Raw genomic sequence first — 26,639 nt, 5'->3', positions numbered from 1 at the left:
CTACCTTGCTGTTAAACATTGAGGCAAAGAAGGCATTCAGGACCTCAGCCTTTTCCTCATCTTCGGTCACCATGTTCCCCTCCAGGTCCAGTAAGGAGTGGAGGTTCTTCTTGCCCTTCTTTTTAGCGTTGATATATTTGTAAAATTGCTTTTTATTGTCTTTCACAGAGGTGGACAGTTTCAGTTCCAACTGGGCCTTTGCCTCTCTAATTTTGTTCCTACATAATCTAACCACTTCCTTAAACATACCTCGAGAAGCCTTCCCCTCCTTCCAAAGGTGATACAGCCTCTTTTTTTCCCTTAAATCCTTCAGGAGCTGCTTGTCCATCCAGGCCGGTCGCCTTCCCCGCCGGCTCATCTTTCGGCACATGGGGACCGCCAGTTCCTGTGCCTTCAAGAGCTCCTGTTTGAAGTAGGTCCAACCCTCCTGGACCCCTCGGTTCATGAGGGTTGGTACCCAGGGAACTTTACAAATAAGTTTCTTAAAGAGGCTGAAGTTTGCCCTCCGGAAGTCCAAGGTGAAGGTTCTGTTGGTGCTCCTCCCTATCTCCCTGCAGATTGAAAACTTCACTATCTTGTGGTCACTGCATCCTAGGCAGCCTCCCACGGTCACATCTCCCACTAGCCCTTCCCTATTGGAGAGCAGCAAGTCAAGCAGAGCCTGCCCTCTGGTAGGCTCACTTAACAGCTGTGTCAGGAAGCAATCCTCTATCCGCTCCAGGAATCTTCTGGACTGCCTTCTCTCTGCTGAATTAAGTTCCCAGCAGATATCTGGCAGGTTGAAGTCCCCCACGAGGACAAGATCTGATGATCTTGAAACAGCCTCCAGTTGTTTATAGAATAATTCATCAGCCTCCTCATCCTGGTTGGGTGGTCTATAACAGACTCCAACCAGGATGTCAGATTTGTTGGGCTGCCCTCTGATTTTAACCCACAGGCTCTCAATTCCCTCATCTTCCACCTCAAGTTCTGAGGCAGAAAGTGTCTCCTCTCCTCTCCTCTCCTCTCCTCTCCTCTCCTCTCCTCTCCTCTCCTCTCCTCTCCTCTCCTCTCCTCTCCTCTCCTCTCCTCTCCTCTCCTCTCCTCTCCTCTCCTCTCCTCTCCTCTCCTCTCCTCTCCTCTCCTCGCCTCGCCTCGCCTCGCCTCGCCTCGCCTCGCCTCTCCTCTCCTCGCCTCGCCTCGCCTCTCCTCTCCTCGCCTCGCCTCGCCTCGCCTCGCCTCGCCTCGCCTCGCCTCGCCTCGCCTCGCCTCGCCTCTCCTCTCCTCTCCTCTCCTCTCCTCTCCTCTCCTCTCCTCTCCTCTCCTCTCCTCTCCTCTCCTCTCCTCTCCTCTCCTCGCCTCGCCTCGCCTCGCCTCGCCTCGCCTCTCCTCGCCTCGCCTCGCCTCGCCTCGCCTCGCCTCGCCTCGCCTCGCCTCGCCTCGCCTCTCCTCGCCTCGCCTCTCCTCTCCGAACCGCTCTGAACCTCTCCTCTCCGAACCGAACCTCTCCTCTCCGAACCTCTCCTCTCTGAACCTCTCCAAACCTCTCCTCTCCAACCCTCTCTGAACCTCTCCTCTGTGAATCTCTGAACCGCTCTGAACCTCTCCTCTCCTCTCTGAACCTGTCCTCTCTGAACCTGTCCTTTCTTAACCTATCCTCTCTGAACCTCTCCTCTCCTGAACCTCTCCTGAGCCTCCCCTCTCTGAACCTCTCCTCATTATCCTTCTCCTAACAGAAATAAAAAGTGCAAGGGATTTGTTTTTTCAATGCAGTCATTTTTACAGAGCTTGTTGGGAATCAGTTTACTTCTGGGAGGTGGTGAGTACTTGCCTTTACATCACTGGTTTTTGTTTTTTGGTTTTTTTTTTTTTGTTCTCTAACTTAATTGTCTTTAATTTAATTAGTAAGGTTGCTTGGTTTTCTCTTTCTATTGTCTCTCCAGTCCCACTGGAATCAGAAGTGAACAGGTAGCTCTGTTGTGCTTTGCTGCTGGCCAAGGTCAACCTGCCTCATTGTGCAAGGGTCTAATTAAGCCACCCTGCAACTGAACAAAATTGTGTCAGGGCTTGAGCATCTATTTCCTCCTTCCCCTCATCCTTCATATTTAATTCTCACTCTCTTGTTTATGTATTTGTTTAGTGGCAGTACAGGAAAATGAATCAGGGACCATTCTCCTTTTATTTATTTCTTTAATTTCATGTTATTTATTTATTTACCCCAAAAGGACAGCCCATGCCCAGTCTCTGTCTGCAGCTGTATTACTGTTAGCCTGAATTATTTTCATTGACTCTCATTTATGACTTTGTTAACTGAGGCAAAATAGAGTTTGTAGCATATAATTCTGTTTTGGGGATCTGGTGGAGAAGGATATATCAATTAGAAGTCTCTTGGGCCAGATGCACTGGCAAGAATCGAGGTATGTTGTTTCTTATTAGCAGGATTTTCCTTTGATTAAATATCTGTGCAATTCATCCACACAGACCCTACCTGGAGTATTGCATCCAGTTCTGGTATCCCCAGCTTAAGAGGGACATTGAACTGTTGGAGTGGGTCCAGAGGATGGCCACAAAGATGACCAGAGGGCTGGAGCACCTCCCTTATGGGGACAGACTGTGAGAGTTGGTGTTGTTCAGCCTGGAGAAGGCTCCTGGGAGACCTTGTAGTAGCCTTACAATACCTGAAGAGGGGCTACAAGAAAGCTGGAGAAGTGTGATTTACAAGGGCTTGTAGTGACAGGACAAGGGGGAAATGGATTGAAACTTGAGGAGGGTAGATTTAGGCTGGATATTAGGGAGAAATTCTCTACAATGAGGGTGGTAAGATACTGAAATGTGTTGCCCAGGAAGGTCATGGATGCCTCCTCCCTAGAAGTGTTCCAGGACAGATTGGACAGGGCCATGTTTGGTGGAAGGTGTTCCTGCCCATGGCATGGGGTTTGCAACTAGATGAACCCAAACTGTTCTATGATTTGATGATTCTATGATTCATCATATATAGAAACAGGACTTCTATAATCTACAGAACCTGAAATGAGGAGTAGTACAGAAAGAAAATGCTTATCTTCATCCACTTGATGTTGCTGTATTTTAGAAAATATTGACCCAAGTGTGTTTGCATCTTGATCTGGTAAAAAGAGATCTCTGGTGGTTACAAACTGTTTTTCAGTGTCCAAGACACTCTCATTCCTGTTAAACTTTGCACTGTTTAACTAACTGCCTAAATGATGCCAGTTTGAGGAATCTGTTAGCAGACATTTGGATTGTTTCTGAAACCTGGAGAAAACAGACAACAAAAGACAGCCTCCAACCTTCACTTGGTTTGTGCAAAAATATTAAGGCTCAGGTAAGGTATTAAATTTATTTGTCTGAGGTTTGGTTAAAAAAAATTCTGCATGCTTTTAATCTTCAAACAGAAGACATCATTTAAGACCACTTAATAGGAGGCTCAGACATATACCTGTTCTTTTCATTATCATTGAGCTTCATCATTTATGGAATTGTAGTGAACTTCTTCATATTTTTTATGCTGGGGTTGAAAGAGGTGCTTGTAGAAATAGATATCCCCTTGTTTCTGAAAAGGGAATTGAGTTCTGGGTCTTTATTTTTTTTCCTCCTTTTTTAAAATTGGTACTTCATGTAAATTTCAGTGTAAATAAGGGAGTTTAGGATAAAAATTACTTAAACTTCTGCAAATATCTTGATTCCTCTTCTGTCTTTGGCTTCATCTAAAGATGTTGACTTGCTGGAACATGTCCAGAGAAGGGCAACATAGCTGGTGAGGATTTGGAGGGTTTGGAGCACAAGCCCTATGAGGAGGGGCTGAGGGAGCTGGGGTTGCTTAGCCTGGAGAAGAGAAGGCTCAGGGGAGACCTTATTGCTCTCTACATCTACCTGAAGGGAGGTTGTAGACAGGTGGGGGCTAGTCTCTTCTCCCAGACAACTAGCACCAGAACAAGAGGATATAGTCTCAAGCTGTGCTAGGGGAGGTTTAGGCTGGATGTTAGGAAGAAATTCTCCATAGAGAAAGTGATTGGCCATTGGAATGTGCTGCCTGGGGAGGTGGTGGAATCACCATCACTGGAGGTGTTTAGGAAGAGCCTTGATGAGGTGCTTGGTGCCATGGTTCAGTTGATTAGATAGTGTTGGATGATAGGTTGGACATGATGATCATGAAGGTCTCTTCCAACCTGGTCTATTCTATTCTATTCTATTCTATTCTATTCTATTCTATTCTATTCTATTCTATTCTATTCTATTCTATTCTATTCTATTCTCTTCATTGTTTGAATCAGAGTAGAGGCAGTAACAGCAGCTCACATACTAATGTATGCTAAATGAATTCTGCCTTTCCCCAAGCCCACCACAGCAATTAGCACAGAGTTCTCCAGGCTTGTGATGAGTTTTCTCAGCTTGTGAAAATTATGGATATTGGCACATAAACCTGGAAAAGGACAAGAGCCACATTCTTCATGAAAAAAAATGTCAGTGGAGTTATTTTAATGCACATAGCTTTGCTGCCTATTTCAAACATAGATATCAGAAAAGACATTGAAACAGTAACATTAAAAAGCAACAGAGAAGTCCATCATTGGAACTTATGCTGTTGACATGTTGCTTTGTCCAAACTCCCTAGATCTGTACTTTCCACAGCTATGTGTAAGAGATAATATCAATAAACTATTAAGAAGAAATTAACTTTTTTCAATTTTTCTTTTCAAAACTCCATTTACCACATGTGTGGGTTCTCTGTCACACCACCACCAACTGACCGAACCACCCAGTGTGTTCTATTTGTTAACTGAAATCTCTGTGAGATTGTCTTAGTGAGATTTTAGTTGGAGACATAATGTATCTAAGTATCTGAAGTATTTATCAAAAATGAGCATGCCTGTGTTACACAGTAGGTCTCTTACTGCATCCTACTAAATATGAATTTATTTATTTATTTACCTTTATAATAGTCAAAAATACGAGTAGAGTTCTAGGGAGGATATATTATGCCAACCTTTGTTCTTCCAGTCTACTCTCAGAAGGATTTCTGGAAAGCCCACTAAATCAGACTTGTTTCTGTGTTTAAAAAATAAGGCAATATTAACACTCTTAAAATTAAATGATAATTTAAATTAATTAAAATAGCACATTTTTATCAATGAAAGTATAATTGAAATTGCTGTATATTATGTAGCGTGTATGGCAGTAATGACACTAACTATATCATGTTTATTATTAATAATAAAACACATTTTACTATAAATATTTTTTCACTCAATAATGAAGTCAGTGTACAAAAGTGATGTATTGTCAATGTCTAAAATATAACATTTACAGCATACAACATACTCAGCTCTGGTGAGACCCCACCAGGAGCACTGCATCCAGTTCTGGAGCCTCTCTTACAAGAGGGATATGGATGTGCTGGAGCGTGTCCAGATTATTAGAGGATGATCAGAGGGCTGGAGCACCTCTCCTATGAGGACAGACTGAAGGAGTTAGTGATGTTCAGTCTGGAGAAGAGAAGGCTCCAAGGTGACCTAATGGTGGCCTTCCAGTATCTGAAGGGGGCCTAAAAGAAGGCTGGGGAGGGACTTCTCAGGATCTGAGGTAGTGATAGGACTAGGGGGAATGGAATGAAGCTGGAGGTGGGGAGATTCAGGCTGGATGTGAGGAGGAAGTTCTTCACCATGAGAGTGGTGAAGCCCTGGAATGGGTTGTCTGGGGAGGTAGTTGAGGCCCTGTCCCTGGGGGTGTTTAAGACCAGGCTGGATAAGGCTCTGACCAGGCTGATCTACTGTGAGGTGTCCCTGCCCATGGCAGGGGGGCTGGAACTAGGTGATCCTTGTGGTCCCTTTCAACCCTGACTGCTACTATGATACTATACTATGATTTGTGCAAAGAATAACAACATCCACGTTTTTTTATTTACTATCACTCTGATCTGTTTAATATATCTGTGATATTTGTGTTTACTAGAGTTAAAATCATGAGGATGACAAATCCCTCATGGTATTATACTAGTAACAGAGATCCAGATATGGCTGTTAAAAGCATTAAAGTTACAAATGGTAATAAGTCTGATTACTATGTTTGAGGACTAGATCCTACTACCATTATTTAAATTAAAATGTAGCTCTACAAAAGGAACCATTGAATCTTATTATAGGTAACACCTGAAGAAAACATCTGGACAATTCAGCTTAAAAAGAGAACAGTTAAGGAAGAGCTCTGGTATGCTAGAAGAGTGGAGCAACAAACATAAGAGATCTCTATCTGTGCATTAGATTTCTTATTGCATTTGGGGATATATATAATACGTATGGAATAAATTTATGGAATAAATTTATGCTTTTAAATGCAAATTATACTGCTTCCCTTTAGGGACATCTATCAGGACCATTACTGTTTTAATCAGCTCTGTATATCTTCTGAAAGAGTAGATATCAGCTGTTCTTTATCCAACCGTTACTTACTCAGCACCGAGTTATTTGGATTTGAGCCAACAGTAGACGTTATACCCTTGTGTAATTATGGCTATTTGATCAATAATCATTACTTCTATTTTTTTTTTTTTAGTTCTATGCATTGTAGAGAATAGAGAAAAACACTTTTAAAATTTACCCTTTACAAAATTAAAGAATTAAAAATTAATCTGACTGAGAATCACACAACTGCAGTGAGAAATTTTCAGTTATGATTTCATCTAGTAAAGGGCAATAGTTCTCCCTGACCTGTTCCCCTCTCATACTGAGAAACTAGATTTAATATTTCAATAATGCCTTGAGATAAAAAGATAAATCTTTTCAGAATGTTCAAACATAGTTATTTGTGTAATAGGCTCAAAATCTGTGAGGGAGTTGCATTAATATTCACATGAGTAACAAAAATGGACTTGCTTTGCAATAAAGTTCTCTACACTTTTTTCTTTTTCACTTTTTATTTTTTTTCTTCTTTTTCTTTTTCTTTTTCTTTTTTTCTTTTTCTTCTTTTTCTTTTTCTTTTTCTTTTTTTCTTTTTCTTTTTCTTTTTCTTTTTCTTTTTCCTTTTTCTTTTTCTTTTTCTTTTTCTTTTTCTTTTTCTTCTTGTTTTTCTTTTTGTGTTTTTTGTTTTTTGTGTGGTTTTTTGTTTGTTTTTTTTCCTTTTTCCTTTTTCCTTTTTCCTTTTTCCTTTTCCTTTTCCTTTTCCTTTTTCTTTTCCTTTTCCTTTTTATTTTTATTTTCAGAAAGCTTCTCTGTGATATCATTTTTCCAGTTATCTAGGCTGCCTGTAACACAAATAATGACCTGATCTGAAAGCTCACCATCTAAGGATTGGTGTCAGGACATGACACTCACCACTGAGCCAGTTTTTCTTTGCCACATCCTTTACATATTTCAGGTGCTTTCTCTCATTTTAACTGATGCCTGGTGCAGTGGTTTCCCACAGGGATTGCAACTGCAGGAGAAAGAGAGAACAAGGTAATTTTCCTTGGATTAATTGATCATGATGATCCTCACAGGCTGGAGAAATTTTGAGACAGCTGAATCATTTTGACTGAAAAGATGAATGCAGAAGCATAATTATTCTTCCTGGTTTCTCTTTGTCATTTTTTTTCACCAATTTCTTGAAGGCAAACTCTTGCTAATTTATTTGTTCTTTTTATCTACATAAACTGCTAATTAATGTGAATGAGATAAAGAAAAGAGAAGGAAGTGGGAAAAGTGAGTTATTGTCTTACTTTCTCCCATGGCCAAGAACGAGTATTTCTATACAGATATGCATAGCTCTGTGTTCTCCATACTGGTGCAGACAGAAAAGGCACAAAAGAGAGAGGGACGTTTTGTTTAAAATTCACCACAACTTCATTATCTAAAGAAGTAAAACCCTTAAATATTTCTTATACAATGTATACTACTTGAAAAATATGTTTTCTGCTATCTTGGTTTTCTTAGAACCAGATGTTTTGATAAAAAATTCAAGAAGAAAATGGAAATACTTAATTCTACTTCATAGTCTTTCATAAAATACAGAGTCCAGGCTCTGCACTGGACTCTTTCAAGCTGGTCCCTGAGGTCCTTCCTAAGCTGAGGGGCCCAGAACTGGACACAATATTCCAGGTGCAGTCTCACCAGGGCAGAGTAGCGGGGGAGGAGAACCTCTCTCGACCTACTAACCATACCCGTTTTAATACACCCCACAATGACAGGGGCCCTCCTGGCCACAAGACCACATTGCTATAGCTCCCTTGGCTCAGAACTGCATTATTTAGTATGCTCATGCTCAGATGATGTCAACTGAAATAATTAATTTTTGTTCTGAATTTAATTTTTGAGTATTTAATTAAAGAGTTTAAAAGCCTCCATATATTTTAATTTACTCCCATATTCATCCTCATAACAGAAGTCTTGTTATGAAAGAAATTTTTTTGTACCAAGTGTACTAAGCAGAGATTAATACAGTAGGAGAAGCAGAAATCCAAGGTCATTCTATATCAGATTTTGTGCAAAGAGTAGGAGCCATCTCCCATCTTGTTTATATCCCTGCATATGACCTAAACAGACTTGCCTTTATATCTACATTTATATGCAGAAATACTCTCCCTCTTTCACCTTCTAGCTTTGAGATTGCACAGATCAGCAAATCCCAACACCATGATTTAGAGGTATCAGGACTGCTGTCACACTCCATGTGTCCTGGCCACAAATCAAAACAAATTTTTAAAATGAGCATGAAGAACTAGAACTATCTTGCTGATCTTTGTATATTTAAGACTTTTAGAGCCAAGTTGGATTATTCCACTGTGTAGATTGTGTTAAGGAATACAGGTAATTCTGAGGCCCTTCATACAGATTTCCAGTTAATATTGCTGTCCTTACTATTTGATACTTCTAGATATTATGTCACACTAGAATGCAACAAATCTTTAAATAGTTTATAGCTGTGTTTCAAATGCAGACATACTCAATCATGGACAGAAGATGAAGCAGAAAAGTACAAGGGACAGAATAGAATAGAATAGAATAGAATAGAATAGAATAGAATAGAATAGAATAGAATAGACCAGGTTGGAAGAGACCTCCAAGATCATCGTGTCCAACCTATCAACTAATCCAACCCACGTAATCAACCAAACCATGCAGCCAAGCACCCTATCAAGTCTCCTCCTGAACATCTCCAATGATGGTGACTCCACCACCTCCCTGGGCAGCCCATTAAAATGGCCAATCACTCTCTCTGTGTAGAACTTCTTCCTAACATCCACCCTAAACCTCCCCTGGTGCAGCCTGAGACTGTGTCCTCTTGTTGTGGTGCTGGTTTCCTGGGAGAAGAGACCAACCTCTGCCTGTCTACAACCTCCCTTCAGGTATTTGTAGAGAGCAATAAGGTCACCCCTGAGTCTCCTCTTCTCCAGGCTAAGCAACCCCAGCTCCCTCAGTCTTTCCTCATAGGGCTTGTGTTCCAAACTCCTCACCAGCTTTGTTGCCCTTCTCCGGACACATTCCAGCAAGTCAACATCCTTCCTAAACTGAGTATCCCAGAAATGGACACAGTACTCAAGGTGGAATTGAAGAAGCAAATAGTCCTTTTTATTTTCTGTTTTTCCCGCTCTATTGAATTACTTATTTAACTAGCTTGCTAAGGTAAAAATTCATTAAAAACTATTTTTTTTAATTTGATTTTTGGTGATTTTATTTTTTCTTGTAGAGACATAAATATTGATACTGCCGCTTCATCTGCAGTCATACCTGTAACCTTCCAATTACTGCTATTCTGCTGGCACTGGTGTATCAAATATTTTGGAAAAGCATTTAAAAAATGGGGCTTTTGACTCTGGGAGTACTGAAAAGCTGACCTCATGCCAAAAGAGATATTAAGATTTTCCAGGACAGGGATAATTCTGAATGAAAACACTATCAAACACTTAGTCAATCTGATCAGACAAAAACACAAGTTTTTTGTTTTGTTTTGTTTTGGTTTTTTTGGGGAATAAATCATTAATGCCTTATGTTTTTATTATTAGTCTTTGTACTAAAGTGTATTCTGTTTCTACTTAAAAGAACAATTTAACGTACCTCGTGCTCCTTTGAAGCATTTTCCAGTAAGACCTACAATCTACACTCGTATATGAAGCACCTGTTGTCTAAAGGGCTGTACCTGGAGGTTTGCCTTTTTTCCCCCCTTTTATTTTGATTAGTTCCTTTGAAATTGTCTTATTTTGTGTTGTTTTATTCTCTTTTCCCCTCCCCCCCCCCCCCTTTTTTTGTGTTTTGTTGCACTTTTTCTCTGTTTGTTTTTGCTTGTGATATGTTGCTGCTTTGGTTTCCTCAACAGAGATAACAGAAATACAATGAGGAAAGAATATTTTGGCAAGATCAAAAAGCTATTTGGGAAAAAGTAATACTAGGAAAAAACCCCCCTTTGTGTATTGCAACAGATTCCACCATACTTGTTAGCCTGCCTCCACGCCTGTGCACAAATTTTAGATTATCTGTTGTGTTTGTCATACAAACTTGTTAAGCACTAGAGGAAAGGGAACCTATTTATGATTGTCTGTTGTTGTCACATAAAATGTTCAGATTTAATTTTCTTTTGTATCTTCATTGTGTGAGCCTATCGTGTGTCTTTAAGGGGGGGCGGGGAGGGGAGGGGGAATTACTGCTTTTCTGTGAAGTCTCCTTCCTTTGAAACTTTCAAGACCTGGCTGGATGCATTCCTGTGTGATCTGCCCTAGGTGAACCTGCTTTGGTGGGGGATTGGACTTGATAATCTTCGAGGTCCTTTCCAACCCCTACCATTCTATGAGTCTATGATTTTAGAAATGTCCAGCTACAGCTCTTGCATTCCTGATCCTAGCATATTACAGCCTTCTAAACCATTGTACTGAGCTGATGCAAAGTGGGCAGTACAAAGCTAGAACCTTTTGTAAAAGTGGCACTTTAAAAGCTGCCGAGGCCACATCTTTTCTGTTCTGAGGCTGAGAAGTGACAGTGTGACTCTGCATATGTGAGTGTATGTGTGTGTGCATGTGTGTGTTTTACTATAAAACATCTTCCTTTCTCCCTGCCACTCAAGATCCTTTGTTTTCAGATTTGTTCTTTTTTGAGTTTGATGGACAGGAAGTTTTAGGAAAGGATTGGAATCTTATTTTGGGAGAGATTTAAATCTTATCTGGAGAAGTGTTTCAATCCCTTTTCAGAATCCAACAGCCTTGAGACAAACTACTACTAGATATGTGTCCCTGCAGCTAACACCACTGTGATAGATGTATGACCTTGGCTTGCTATAGGTTCTCAGGTTCAGAATGTGAGAGCAGGTTATAAGAGGGCACTGAGTGATACAGCATAGACAGTGTTGGCAACTGCCGACTATAAAATAAGAACCACCACCAAACCTGTCAGGGTTAGAATGATGCAGATAGAGACTTACACATTGATAAAGCACATGTGTAAATTGATAAAGGGAGTTTGATGCACCATGCTATTGAAATTTATCTAAATTCGATATTGTTAAACATTCTTAAAGATCAGATGAATTATACATGAAGTATATGGATTATTTGTCCCAGGCAAACAATGGTGACATTTCTGTCTGTCAGTTAGTATGACAAGGTTAGCATGTTTTATTCAAAAGTTTTAAGCAGTAAAATGATTTGTATGCATTACTCTTGCACTGGACTGCTATGGAAAGCAGAAACCAACACAGTTATTCTATGACACAAAGTCAGATTTTGAATTAAATAAGCAAATTAAGTGAAAAAAAATCAGGATTATTTCTAACATCTCTAAGTTCTCTTGTCATTTTGTGACCAGAAAAATAAATAATTAAGAAAAGTAAAGGAAAAAGAAAAAAAAGGCAGGAGCTTCCTCCTGTTAAAAGATTGTATAATGAGTATCAAGGAAAAAACAAACAATCAAACAAACAAACAAACAAGACAGCTTGGTACATAAACCCCATGGTTTTATATAAATTAAAGGAAACATTAGCTGGAATAAACCATGGAAACATAATGTGAAAAAAGCATTATGTGAAAATAAAAAATGGAGGAAAAAATTCCTCCGCTTTGGTCACACCTAGTGAAGCGTGTGTGCTTGGAGTTCGGATTCTGCTATCCGAATTCAGAAATCCCTTAGCTATCTAGGACAGTCTTTGAGTCTGCTTTCATTAATATTACCTGCTGAACATTTTCCACCAGGAAAACAAATTTAATTATTCAGTGAACCAGAAAACAGAAAAACGAGAATGACTTTCTAAAATCATTGTTGAGGAATTCTTCAAATAATTGAGAATACTTGATTCATTATCTGCTTCAGATGGTAGAAAGGGGTGATGGATTTCCCATGTCCCTAATAAATACCTCAGTGTGTGACAAATTCTGTGCACTGAGATTGAAATAGAGGCTGATAAGGCAAGTTTCAGCTTCCTATGCTTCCAGGTTGGCTACTCAACAGCACTTGTAACAGGAGTCAAACAGGGCAGGTGGGACTGCTTAATTGGGTACAAGTCAGTTGATCTCAGGCAGGGTATTTTTTGGCCTCTACAAGGCATCCTGAACATCTTTGTTATTCTAATGCTTTTAATACCACTACTAGTTTCTGCATGTTGCTGTCATTAAGATCAGCTCAAGTCTACAAGTGTTGTGACATTTCAGATATTGCTACAGTTTTACAAGGAGCACACATGGTCCAGTGATAATACAGATGACAACATGCTGACAAAGTACTTGCTCCTTTATGAGAGCTGAGAGACTAGAAAGAGTATCACAAGATTTAAGTAATGAGCCATATCATGTAATTTACAATTTACTTGTCTAGTATCTTGTTTCTGACAGTGCCTAATGACTGCCTAATGACATTTTGTTGCAGGAAACAGATTATCTTTTAGTATAAGTCCTGAAAATCCTGGTTTTGGTTTGTTTTAAATTTGGAAGAGTAAGTTGACCATAGCTTGAAAATTTAGCTGAAATGTTATACATTGAAAAAAATTGCTGGTTTTAGAAATACCAGATAAATTAGTGAATAATCAGTGGCATTTATAAAAGAATAGTAGCAGTTTGGCAGATTTTGCACTAAAAATACTTGCATACCATTTTTGTGGAGGATACTAGTTCAGAACTCAGGTATATCAAACACTCTTCATAGCACTTTGGCACTACGGATTAGAGACAATGAGTTTATCTCTTTTATCTCCTTTATTTTTTCCTTACATTTTTCAAAGCAAAACCTGCAAACAACAAATGAATATGCTTACATAAAGAGTAGAATCATAGAATCATAGAATAATAAAATCGTAGAATTAATAAGGTTGGAAAAGACCTCCAAGACCATCAAGTCCAGTCTGTCACCCAAGCCCTCATGACTACTAAACCATGGCTTGAAGTGTCACATCCAATCTCCTTTTGAACACCTCCAGGGATGGTGACTCCACCACCTCCCTGGGCTGCCCATTCCAATGGCTAACAACTCTCTCTCTGAAGAACTTTCTCCTCACTTCTTCACCTGGTGCAGTTTGAGACTGCATCCTCTTGTTCTGGTGCTGGTTGCCTGGAAGAAGTGACCAACCCCCACCTGGCTACAGCCTCCCTTCAGGGAGTTGTAGAAAGCAATAAAGTCTCCCCTGAGCCTCCTCTTCTCCAGTCTAAGCAATCCTAGCTCCCTCATCATCTCCTCATAAGGCTGTGGTTGAGGCCTCTCCCCAGCCTCGTTGCCCTTCTCTGGACACGTTCAAGAGTCTCAATGACCTTAAACTGAGGGGCCCAGAGCTGGACACAGTACTCAAGGTGTGGCCTAACCAGTGTTGAGTACAGGGGCAGAATGACTTCCTTGCTCCTGCTGGACACACTATTTCTGATACAGGCCAGGATGCCATTGGCCTTCTTGGCCACCTGGGCACACTCCTGGCTCATGTTCAGCCAGCTGTCAATCAGTACCCCCAGATCTCTTTCTGCCTGACTGCTCTCCAGCCACTCTGACCCCAGCCTGTAGTGCTGCATGGGGTTGTTTTGGCTAAAGTGCAGCCCCCAGCACTTGGACTTGTTGAATGGGCTAAGATGAGTCTGGGAAACTATGACAGGTGGATAGAGAGGAAGAGAAGTCCATTACCTCAGGCATAGCCCCACACTATTGACAATGTTATAAAATCACATTTAAGATCAGCTACCGTCTGACATGTTTCTCTGCAGATTTGCTGGCCATCTTCAAGTAGTAATCTGGAGTGTGCAGTAGCTGTTAGTGAAAAACATGTGGGTTTTTTATTTTTCTTGAAGGTAGCTTGACTACTCAAATATTAATTAAGATCTGGTATTGACACATTTATGACATTCAGTAGAATAATACATCTGTACTGCATCAACCAGAAACTTGGTATACCAGGATTTCTGCAATCAAAAGTGGGAAACAACAGTGGATTTATTCAAAGCTCTTTTTTGACTATTTACATCATAATTTCTAAACATAATATTAATGACTTGAATTTGCATGTGCACTCTATTAATGTGATAGTTATAAAATAAAATATTGTCTATATATTGTGGAACATGGTACTCCTTCAGCCACATGCCACTTGTTTCTCTGTGTAATTGTAGTTTCCTATTCTTCAGCTTCTAGTTCTTACAATGCTGCTGTGTTTATTGTCATCATTTGGGCTGTGTCTTAACCAAGAATTCAGTAACATCTCAATAATGCATGATCTTATTGAATGTGAAACTGCATAAATAAAACAAGTAAGAATGCTTCTACATGCTTTTGAATTAAGAAACAGGAATTTGACTTCTAAGATTATTTATTGAAACTGTCTGTGGATCAAATTCACAGCTCATAAAGCTACAATTTACTGGTTTACCAGCTGGTTACCTTTTGATTTCTTATTCAACTGCCATGAAATTATTTCCACTGTTTCAAACAATAAAATTTTTCCTCTAATAAGCAAAACTCATTTTGCTAGATGTAATGTTTCAGTGTATTTTAGTTGCCTTCCTTTACTTTAAAAGAAACTGGTAAAACAAACAAACAAAAATATTTTCTGTACCTGTGCTGGTTGTCATTTGTGAGTCTCAGCTGTGATTTTCCAAGGTGGAGTTCTTCAGAAATGCACTGTCTTGCATATTTGGGGCATAAAAGAGTTTTATGCTACATCTTTGTGATGCTTACATTATTTCTTTATTTTATTTCTGAAGCATACCCAATTTTGGATGTATTTACTTCATAAATTGTATTTTCTTCATTTAAAGTGTCTTCATTCACCTGATCCTGTAATATATTTTAATAAAACTTTCTGTTTCCATCTAGAGACATTATTAAACAGGCACATTTTTCGTTGCCTGCTTGGTACTTGCTACTTAAGCACTTCCACTTTGATGTCTCTCCTCACCATGGAACACTGTATTTAAGTACACTGCATTATGTACTGGGTCTTCTTGAACATCTTAACATCCTATTTTCACTGGAAATGAATCTGATAAAATGAATCCCTAACACAGACAGCAGAAAGAGGAAAAGGCATGTGCAGTTTGTCAGTGCAACTGCATCACCAGATATTTGGATATTTGCCCAGAGGCTGGAGAATCTGCAACAAATTTCCCTTAACTTTCCTTGTAAACTTGCAGCTTAAGCTACAGCCAAATTCTCCATGCCTTAATCCTGAGAATGGATTTACTGAGGTCCTTTCGTGTTTTAGGCTACCACATAACCAGAACAAGGGGACACACCAGAACAAGGGGACACACCAGAACAAGGGGACACATTCTCAAGCTGTGCCAGGGGAGGTTTAGACTCGAGGTGAGGAAAAAGTTCTTCACCGAGCGAGTCATTCGTCATTGGAATGTGCTGCCCAGGGAGGTGGTGGAGTCACCGTCCCTGGAGGTGTTCAAGGGGAGATTGGACGTGGCACTTGGTGCCATGGTCTAGTTGTGGGGTCTGTTGGGACAGGTTGGACTTGATGATCCTTGGGGTCTCTTCCAACCTTGGTTATACTGTGATACTGTGATACTGTGATACTGTAACAAAAGAATTTGTTCTCTCGACCAATAAGCTTTTTGCCTCACGTGGTACATGATTTGTTTAGCTATTTTTGTAACTTTTTTCCTAAGACAGAAAAGATATAGTAACTCACCTGATTCTTAATTGAATGCATTAGGCTTCTTGTTACATTATGCACTTATAGTTAATGGCTGTAATTGATTAAAGCCTCATCTGGATTCAGAAGATTAAGTAATGCAAATTGTTTCACAGTTCCTTAATAGAGCCTGCTTAGTGAGACAATCAGGAGATTTCAAGGCTTACTCTCTGTTTGGAGTTACACAAAAGCAGCAGCTATAGCTGAGATCTACTCTTATGCACACGGAAATAACTATCATCTGCGTTGGCAAATATTGCAGTTCTGTTGATTTATTAGTAATAAAAAAAATCTGATAATTAATTCACGATTAATTATGTTAATTATTAGTAATAATTACTCCCCCCAAAACAGGCAAAAGAACAGCATTTTGCCTCCTCTCAGATCCTTGTCCTTCAACCTTTTTTCCACTTCTGTTTTCTCTTTGGGTTTTCTGCACAGCTCCTGAGACTAGAGAGAGTGACTCTATGTGCTGCAGGGGAATATTCAGCAGATAAAAGAGTTCACAGAGGAGGCCTGGAAATTTATCTGAATGTTTGCAGTCCTCACCAGAACAGTCAGCTACTTAAACAAATGGAAAATCCATGTGAATAATTTAATGTGCATTGTGTCAGCACAATGCCATCTCCTAGGTGTGTCTCTCCTAGGAATAATATCACACTGCTAGGCTGTTGGCATTGGCAATACCATGTGTATCAAAGGTTGTACTTTTGGGAAAGGCAGGGGTTTTAGCTAGGTGACAGTGCAGACAGTCAAATAGTCTTTATTTATGAGAATTAAGTTCTCCTGAGTTCACATATACACAATTGATCTTGGATTATTTTTTTTTCTGTGTGTGTATTATAAACCATGAAAAACTGCTAAACATTCAGAACTCTTCGAACAAGTCAGAAAAAATATTGACTCCTTGAACTTCATAGAATCATAGAATGGCTTGAGCTGGAAGAGACCACAATGATTATCTATTTCCAATCCTCCCTGCCAGGAGCAGGGGCACCTCCCACTAGACCAGGTTTTTCAAAGACTCATCCACCCTGGTCTTAAACACTTCCAGGGTTGAAGTGACCACAGCTTCCCAGGGCTACTTGTTCCAGTGACTTACCACCCTCATAGTTGTTGCAGTTTGAGCTGGGTGCCCCCCTGGTGTGTTCACTTCCTGTGTCCAGAAGTCCAGCCCAGAGGGATGGACACAGGAAATTGTGTATTTCCTACCATAATTCTTTGCACCACTATAAGATCCAGTGCGGGGTCTAGCACTCTCTCTTTTCTTCCTCCTCCGCCAGCCGGTAACTGGGGGAGATGTCTGCTGGCTTTGGGCCTGGCTAGGCCCAAGGCCACAGGGGGATGGGCAGTCTCAGGCCTGGCCAGCTGAGACTAGCCCAGCAGAGGGAGGGGGAAGAAGGAGCCCTGAGGGTCTCGGGTGTACCCTCAGGTGGGGATGGGATGCCTCTGGGTCTGCTTTGGGATCTTTGTCACTGCGCTTTGGGTTTTCTGTAACATTCACTGCTTTCTATTTAAACTTTCATCACTTTTGCAATCCGTTTGTCTGAGTGTTTTATTCCTGCCGGTGGTGGGGAGAGAGGGGGCTGCCTCAACCCAGCACATTCTTGGTAGCAGAGGATAGTTGTAGTGGGGAGGGGGTCTGCCTCTAAACCCACCACAATAGTAAAGAACTTCTTCCTAATGTCTAATCTAAATCTACCCCACTCTTTTTAAAAAAAAACATTGCTTTTTGTCCTATCACCACATGCCCTTATAAAAAATCCTTCCCCAGCCTTCCTGTAGGCCCCCTTCAGGTGTGGAAGGCTGCTATAAGGTCTTCCCTGAGCCTTATCTTCTCCAAGCTAAATAGACCCAGTTCCCTCAGCCTGTCCTCACAGGAGAGGTACTCCAGCCGCTGATCATCTTTGTGGTCCTTCTCTGTATCTTCTCCAACAGATCTATTGCCTTCTTGTGTTGGGCACTTGTAATGGTTTAAAGCAAAGCCAATGGGCTAACATGTCTTCCTCCCCCACAGTTTTTATTCCCTCACAGAAGTGAGGGAATAAAAACCTCCAGGTTGAGACATGAAAGAGTGAGATAAGATAAGAGTTTACTGATCAAATCAGGTAATCATAAGATTAATGCGCAATTACCTCAGCCTTTTTGCATAAAAAGCACATCAGCAGGCAGAAGAACGTGAGCTAAAAGCCCAACACAGAGTTACTCCCCCATCCCTCTTTATCCAGCTGCCATCTCAGTGGAAGAGCCAATACCCCAAACCCAGCAACTGGAACAGGAAACCTCTCATATTACAATCCCAATTTTATGACCCATAATTCTTTGCTCTAGCCAGCACTTTCATTCTGAAGCTGGCATGGGGCAGGGTGGTATGAATAGCATCAGACTAAAACTCAACCCAGGACAGGGGTCCAGAACTGGATACAATATTCCATGTGGGGGTCTCACAAGAATAGACTAGAGTGGCAGAACCTTTACCTGCTGGCCATGTGAGTGGCAGAACCAGTTTCTCTGACCTGCTGGCCATGACTCTTTTGATGCAGCCCAGGACACAGTTGACATTTTAGGCTACCAGTGCACGTTGCTGGCTCATGTCAAGTGTCTCATTAACCAGCATCTCTAAGTCTTTTTCTGCATGGCTGCCCTCAATCCACTTGTCATCCAGCCTGCATTTCTGATTGGGTTTGCCCTGACCCAGGTGCAGAACCTTGCACTTTTCCTTGCTGATATTCATGAAGTTGGCTTGGGTCAACTTCTCCAGCTTCTCAAGGTCCCACTATATAGTAACTCTTCCCTCCATTGTGTCAACTGCACCACACAGCCTAGTGTTGTCCACAAAGCTGCAGAGGGTGCACTAGGTCCCACTGTCTGTATCACTAACCAAGATGTTAAACAGCACCAGGTACAGTACCGATTCCTGAGGGATTCCCCTAAACACAGGCCTCTATTTGGACACTAAGCCATTGACCACAACTATGTGAGGCAGCCATCTAGTCAGTTCCTTATCCATCAAATCTGTTGTCCATCCGCCAAATCTGTGTCCTTCCAACTTAGACACCAGGATGTCATGAGGGACAGTGTTGAATACTTTGCACAATTTGAGGAAGATGCTGTCAGAATCAGTAACTTGTACCCATTAACCCTTATCTTTTCATTGTGACTCCCCAGAAAAAGGGATTCTCAATTGTCCTGCTAGCCACCCTTCATGTGAGTACGTGAAGAATGAACAAACCCAGATCTTTCAGCCTTTTCTCAGATGGCAGCTCTTCCAGTCCTCTGATATTCTCATGGCCCTTTGCTGGACACTTTCCAGTCTGTCCACATCTTATGTTGTACAGTGGGGACCAAAATAGCTCACAGTGCTGTAGGTGGGGCCTGACAGGAATGTCTCCTGATCTCCATGACTTCTCCTAGATTACGGAATGTGTCCTCACAAGGACATTGGCCACCTCTCTTAGCACTCTCAGGTGGATGTCATCCAGACCCATTCATTTGTACAGATGAAGCTCCTGTAATAGTTGACCAACAATTCCAGCACTGGAGGCAGGTGTGTGTCTGCATCAACCTGTTCCTGTGTCCTGGGACCCACCAGTGTAGGTAAAGACAGAGGCAAAGAAGGTGTTGAGGACTTCTGCCTATTCAACCTTGTTGGTGAGTGGTAGCCCTATAGTCTCTTTGTTTTGTTGTTTAGAATAGAATAGAATAGAATAGAATAGAATTGAATTGAATTGAATTGAATTGAATTGAATTGAATTGAATTGAATTGAATTAACCAGGTTGGAAGAGACCTTCGAGATCATCATGTCCAACCTATCATCCAACACCACCTAATCAACTAAACCATTGTTGCAGTTTGAGCTGGGTGCCCCCCTGGTGTGTTCACTTCCTGTGTCCAGAAGTCCAGCCCAGAGGGATGGACACAGGAAATTGTGTATTTCCTACCATAATTCTTTGCACCACTATAAGATCCAGTGCGGGGTCTGGCACTCTCTCTTTTTCTTCCTCCTCCGCCAGCCGGTAACTGGGGGAGATGTCTGCTGGCTTTGGGCCTGGCTAGGCCCAAGGCCGTGGGGGGATGGGCAGTCTCAGGCCTGGCCAGCTGAGACTAGCCCAGCAGAGGGAGGGGGAAGAAGGAGCCCTGAGGGTCTCGGGTGTACCCTCAGGTGGGGATGGGATGCCTCTGGGTCTGCTTTGGGATCTTTCTTTGTCACTGCGCTTTGGGTTTTCTGTAAGCATTCACCACTTTCTATTTAAACTTTCATCACTTTTGCAATCCGTTTGTCTGAGTGTTTTATTCCCCTCCCGTGGTGGGGCGAGAGGGGGCTGCCTCAACCCAGCACAACCATACAACCAAGCATCCTGTCAAGCCTCGCCCTGAACACCCCCAGCGACGGCGACCCCACCACCTCCTCGGGCAGCCCATTCCAGTGGGCAATCACTCTCTCTGTGTAAAACTTCCTCCTAACCTCCAGCCTAAACCTCCCCTGATGCAGCCTGAGACTGTGTCCTCTTGTTCTGGTACTGGTTGCTTGGGAGAAGAGACCAACCTCCGCCTCACTACAACCCCCCTTCAGGTAGTTGTAGAGAGCAATAAGGTCACCCCTGAGTCTCCTCTTCTCCAGACTAAGCAACCCCAGCTCCCTCAGCCTCTCCTCATAGGGCTTGTGCTCCAAGCCCCTCACCAACCTTGTTGCCCTTTTCTGGACACTCTCCAGCAAGTCAACATCCTTCCTAAACTGAGGGGCCCAGAACTGGACACAGGACTCAAGGTGTGGCCTAACCAGTGCAGTGTACAGGGGCAGAATGACCTCCCTGCTCCTGCTGGCCACACTGTTCCTGATGCAGGCCAGGATGCCATTGGCCCTCCTGGCTGCCTGGGCACACTGCAGGCTCATGTTCAGTCTACCGTCAGCCAGCACCCCCAGGTCTCTCTCAGCCCGATTGCTCTCCAGCCACTCTGACCCCAGCCTGTAGCTCTGCATGGGGTTGCTGTGGCCAATGTGCAGAACCCGGCACTTGGATGTGTTCAATCTCATGCCGTTGGACTCTGCCCATCTGTCCAGCCTGTTGAGGTCCCTCTGCAGAGCCTCTCTACCCTCCAGCCTCTCTATCCTCCTGCCCCCAGCTTGGTGTCATCAGCAAATTTACTGATGATGGACTCGATGCCCTCATCCAGATCATCAATAAAGATGTTAAAGAGCATGGGGCCCAGCACTGATCCTTGGGGCAAACCACTGGTGACTGGCTGCCAGCTGGATGTGGCACCATTCACCACCACTCTCTGGGCTCGGCCCTCCAGCCAGTTCCTAACCCATCACAGTGTGCTCCCATCCAAGCCATGGGCTGACAGCTTGGCCAGGAGTTTATGTAGCTGAAGAACCCTTGCTTGAGGGTTCTGGCATCTTAGCCCAATTCTAATTGAAGATGATATTTTGCTTTTCTAACTGCATCCTTGCATACCCAGGTAAGGCCATTATAATCATCAACAGGTAACATTCCACTTCTCTGTCTCTGGTACATTTCTCTCTTGGTTCTGAGCAGACTCAGAAGCTCAGAGTTAAGCCAAGGGGGTCTCTTGTTCCACCTATTTCCCTTGCCTTTAGAATGGATGAACAGGGTTTTTTTTGTGTCTAGCAGAGTGTTCGTGAAGAGCACTTAGCATTTGTTATCTCCTTTGTCCTCTATGGAAGCTTCCCACAGGATCCCTTCCAACTGAGACCCAAGCATGCTGAAGTTTGCTCTTTTAAAATCTGCAACCTGTGTTTGGAACTAACCAAATTCCACAATATTGTGATGGCTGCAGCTGAGGCTGTCCCTAACCAAGATGCTACAAAGCAAGTTTCCTAGGTTATTGAACAAGTCCAGCAGGGCCTCATTCTTGGTTGGCACATCTAAGTCTTGCTTTTATTTGTTTGTCCTGTCATATGTTTGATAGCAGTTTTTACTTTTCAACCTTTATAGAACAAGTTTTAATAATAGAATTCCTTTTAGCAATACCTTGTAGCTGAATACTACAAAAGCACTTTACAGGATCAAATCCTAGCATTTCTGTGTAGCAAGAAGTCACAGTTAATGAAGGTGAGTTACATGGACTGTAGATCATGGCATGATCTGACACCTAATTTAAGATGGGAAGAGATTAAGCTTGATATCTGACACACCTTCAATCTAAGAATAAAAGCCACATTAGTCCCTCATTGAAAAACCCCATATGTGTATATATATACACACTTGATATTTCATTGGTAAATAATAATAAAAAGAAAAGATTTTGCAAATGAAACAAGAAGCAAGCTACCTCTGATTTTATGGTACAAAAATCAAAAAGCATAGAAATATTGTTTGCTTAGGCAATTTTTAATGCATGTCTTCATCTGTGTTATGGATTGGTAGTGTAGAAATTTATGCTTAGAACAACAGACACTATCACAGTATCACAGTATAACTAAGCTTGGAAGAGACCTCGAGGATCATCGAGTCCAACCTGTCACCACAGACCTCACGACTATACCATGGCACCAAGTGCCACGTCCAATCTCCTCTTGAACACCTCCAGGGACGGTGACTCCACCACCTCCCTGGGCAGCACATTCCAATGATGAACGACTTGCTCAGTGAAGAACTTTCTCCTCACCTCGAGTCTAAACCTCCCCTGGTGCAGCTTGAGACTGTGACCCCTTGTCCTGGTGCTGGTTGCCTGGGAGAAGAGACCAACCCCTTCCTGGCCACAACCACCTTTCAGGTAGTTGTAGAGGGCAATGAGGTCACCCCTGAGCCTCCTCTTCTCCAGGCTAAATAACCCCAGCTCCCTCAGCCTCTCCTCATAGGGCTTGTGCTCAAGGCCTCTCCCCAGCCTTGTTGCCCTTCTCTGGACATGTTCAAGTGTCTCGATGTCCTTCCTAAACTGAGGGGCCCAGAACTGGACACAAGACTCAAGGTGCGGCCTAACCACTGCAGAGTACAGGGGCACAATGACCTCCCTGCTCCTGCTGGCCACATTATTCCTAATGCAGGCCAGGATGCCATTGGCCCTCTTGGCTACCTGGGCACACTGCTGGTTCCTGTTTAGGTGGCTGTCAATCAGCACCCCCAGTTCCCTCTCTGTTTGGCAGCTCTCCAACCACTCTGACCCCAGGCTGTAGCTCTGCATGGGGTTGCTGTGGCCGAAGTGCAGCACCCGGCACTTGGACTTGGACTATCCTCCTTTGCATCACATTCACTACACTACCAAGAATCTATCTGGTCAGTAATTGGAAGGAATTATTCTGCAGGTCTGCAATAGCATCATCAATGTATACTCTTTCAGGATATGAACCAGAAAACTCAAGTATTATCCATTCCTCTTGAATCAAAACTTGTTACTGTCATAGTTAATATTCTACTTTTCTTGTCTTTTCCTGCCATAACTACATAAAGGTTTTAGTTTGTGACTAATTTGTATAACAGTATTTTATGGGTTTCATTATTCATAAAACATGTCTTCAGTAATTAAGTGTATGAAATAAATTAAGTTCCTCTTAATTTAATGTTAAATGGCAGATGCAGATCAGCATCTATCCATATATGCTAGTTTTCATTAGGTCTGTGTGGACATTAAGTGTCTCTCTATGTATTCTCATTTTCTAAAATTCTTCTTCACTTATGTTTATAGCAATTCATCAGGGTTAACAGATTCTTGCCTACCTAATCATAAGTATTACAGTATGTAGAAATCCAGAATCATAGAATTTATGATCTAAATAATGCAATTAATCAATAAGCCCATGACTACATTTTGACAGTATTACTCTTACTGATTGTAAATCATAATTTATTAAAGCATATTCAGAGTTCTCTTAATGAAAGCCAAAATAAAGTGTGAGCTTATTCTTTCTGAGAAATATCAATATACAAAGTAGTCCTGTTTGGAAGAGAGAACTTGAGACAGGTAAGAGAAGAGTGTTTTACAGTGAAGACAAGTAAGCTTTTAGACAGAATTGGAAGTATTAAAAATAATGCATACTGCCTTCATGAGGGGCTTTTCACTGGCTGTACCTTGGTATGAATGAACCATGAGAGAAAGCAAATCAGCAGCCCCCAGTTCAAGAGGACTCAGAGACTTCTCCCAAACTCCAGTGATACCTGCCTAAAAAATCCCAGTCCCTCAGGTAGTTGATAAAGCTATCATCTAGCAATGTCTTGAATTTGCCAGATCACAGAAGGAAGGTTTTCTAAAACATCTTTGCAAGTATGACTTCTGGACCTTGTTTATAGGTTGACTATGCCTAAACCATATCATAGCCTCTGGGAAGGGATTCTAATTGGCAAGTGGCTGAATATGAGCCAGTAGTGCACCTGGGCAGCCAAGAAAGCCAATGGCATCCTAGCTTGTATTAGAAATGCAGCACGAGCAGGGAGGTGATTGTCCTCTTGTACTCAGCTCTGGTGAGGCCACACCTTGAGTACTGTGTCCAGTTTTGGGCACCTTGATACAAGAGAGATGTTGAGGTACTGGAGTGAGTGCAGGTGAGGGCAATGAAGCTGGTGAAGGGCCTGGAGAATGAATCTTATGAAGTGCAACTGAAGGAGCTGGGGCTGTTTAGTCTGAAAAAGAGGAGGCTGAGGGGAGACCATCTCTCTCTATCTGAAAGAACATAGTGGAGAGGCTGATGCTGGTCTCCTCTCACAGGTAATAAGTGATAGAACAAGAGGGAAGGGCCTCAAGCTGCAACAGAGTATGTTTAGACTGTACATTAGGAAGAAATTTTTTCACAGAAAGAGTGATCAGTCATTGGAATGTGCTGCCTAGGTTGGGGATATGGTTTAGGGGTAGAGTAGGGTTATCGGTTGGACTTGATGATCCTGAGGTCTTTTCCAAACTGAATGTTTCTGTGATTCTGTGAAAATAAAATATTCCACAGAGGCTTGAAGAGCTAGTACACATTCTACAAAATCAAAAATTTGCAGTTGATAATACTAAGCTGAACAATAAGAAACAAACAAACAAAAATTAAACACATCTAAGCAGTTCCTTTCAGTGGTCTGTGGACCTGTGGATCTTTATACAGGGTTTTAACTTGTATATCATTCAGCATGGCTACAAAACACTTATGTTTAGGAGTTTATTTGATGTTTTCAACATGGTGGTCCTGCCGACAGCATTGAAATATCTCTGTCAGAATCAGCGTTGTATTCTGAAATATATCTGAATGTAAAACTGTCCTTGTTTAGCTGCTTTAAAGAATGTGTAAGCAAGTAATCTAGAAAAACTATAGGGTGTGGGAGAAAATGGCAAAGGCAAAACACACAAAACTGATGATCGTGGTGAATCTGTATTTATCTACATATACAACACCAGATACACTTAATTTGTATACAAACCTGCAAAGCTGACTCTTTCAAAGACCTTATACAGTTTGGAGCTATGAGGATTACAGAAGACAATGGGATAAATAACCCACAAAGGAAAGGTAGTAAATATCCTACTTTTTACAAGATCATAAATTTTTAAACTTTGCAAGCATTTCCAGATAATGCTGCAATTATGATACACAGATAACAAAGGTGAAATATGAAATAACATGCTTGAAACTTTGAAAGAGGGAAGAAACAGAAAGGACATTACCAGCATGAATGATACACTAATGAGCTGTTCATCTGTGAAGGTAAAAGCGTTGACAGATCTCCACACTTAAGTGGAGTGGGACTAGAGAAATGAAAGTAAATGAGATATTGTGACTTCTTTTCTTACCTTCTTTATTTTTTCAGGTCCAGAAACTTCTTAAGCTGAATATTTTATTGATGAATCTCAAAAGATTTATTTTTCAGAAAAATCTCTTTGCTTGAGTGCAAGCTTTTTGCAGCCTTCTCTACTTTTATATACAAATTGCATATTGATTGATAAGGGTAGGGAAAATAACAAAATGCTACTGAGAAGACTTTATCTTCTTTGTATTTTTATTTCAGCTACATAAAGAAAAAAAATAAGGCATGAGACTAAAAAGGGTCTAATAAAACATTCAGACATTAGATCATTTGTATTTATGTAGACCTACTGTGGGTCACAAACTCAGGCCACCACTCACTTCCTTTTCCAGTTCCTAATAGCACAATTCAAAGCTTCTGAATTAAAAGGAGCTAAAGTGTTACTCTTGCTATGCCTAGACTCTCTGTTTGTATTCATGGCAAATTCCTTCAAGAAATACATATGACAGTGCTTTTCATTCAGAAGACCTTCAGAACCTCAGAAAAAAGGAAAGGCTTTTCATACCACTTATGTACAGGTACTCTCTGGAGGAAAGATCTTTATGGCATACTCCTTTAAAAGCCTAAATTAATTACACTCTTCTTCGGGGATATGAGTACTTTAAATAGACAAAAAAGAATCACCCCAGAAATTGTCATTTTCTGTATCTATATGGAAAAATTTACTTAAATCACACACTTTGTTCAGTTCAGAAAACTGGCTCCAATTCTCATTTTCTAGCAGCTTGTATACTTGCAGGTTTTTAAATGGCAAGATTTTGAACAGGACTGCACATTAAGTACTGTAGCTACATCAACAGCTTGGGTAAATCAGTTGGCAGACTCTGCAGTGC

The sequence above is a fragment of the Dryobates pubescens genome, chromosome Z (assembly GCF_014839835.1).
Source record: "Dryobates pubescens isolate bDryPub1 chromosome Z, bDryPub1.pri, whole genome shotgun sequence".
In the NCBI taxonomy this organism is placed as follows: Eukaryota; Metazoa; Chordata; class Aves; order Piciformes; family Picidae; genus Dryobates; species Dryobates pubescens.
The sequence above is the reverse complement of the archived record's forward strand: the minus strand, read 5'-3'. Positions refer to the sequence as shown.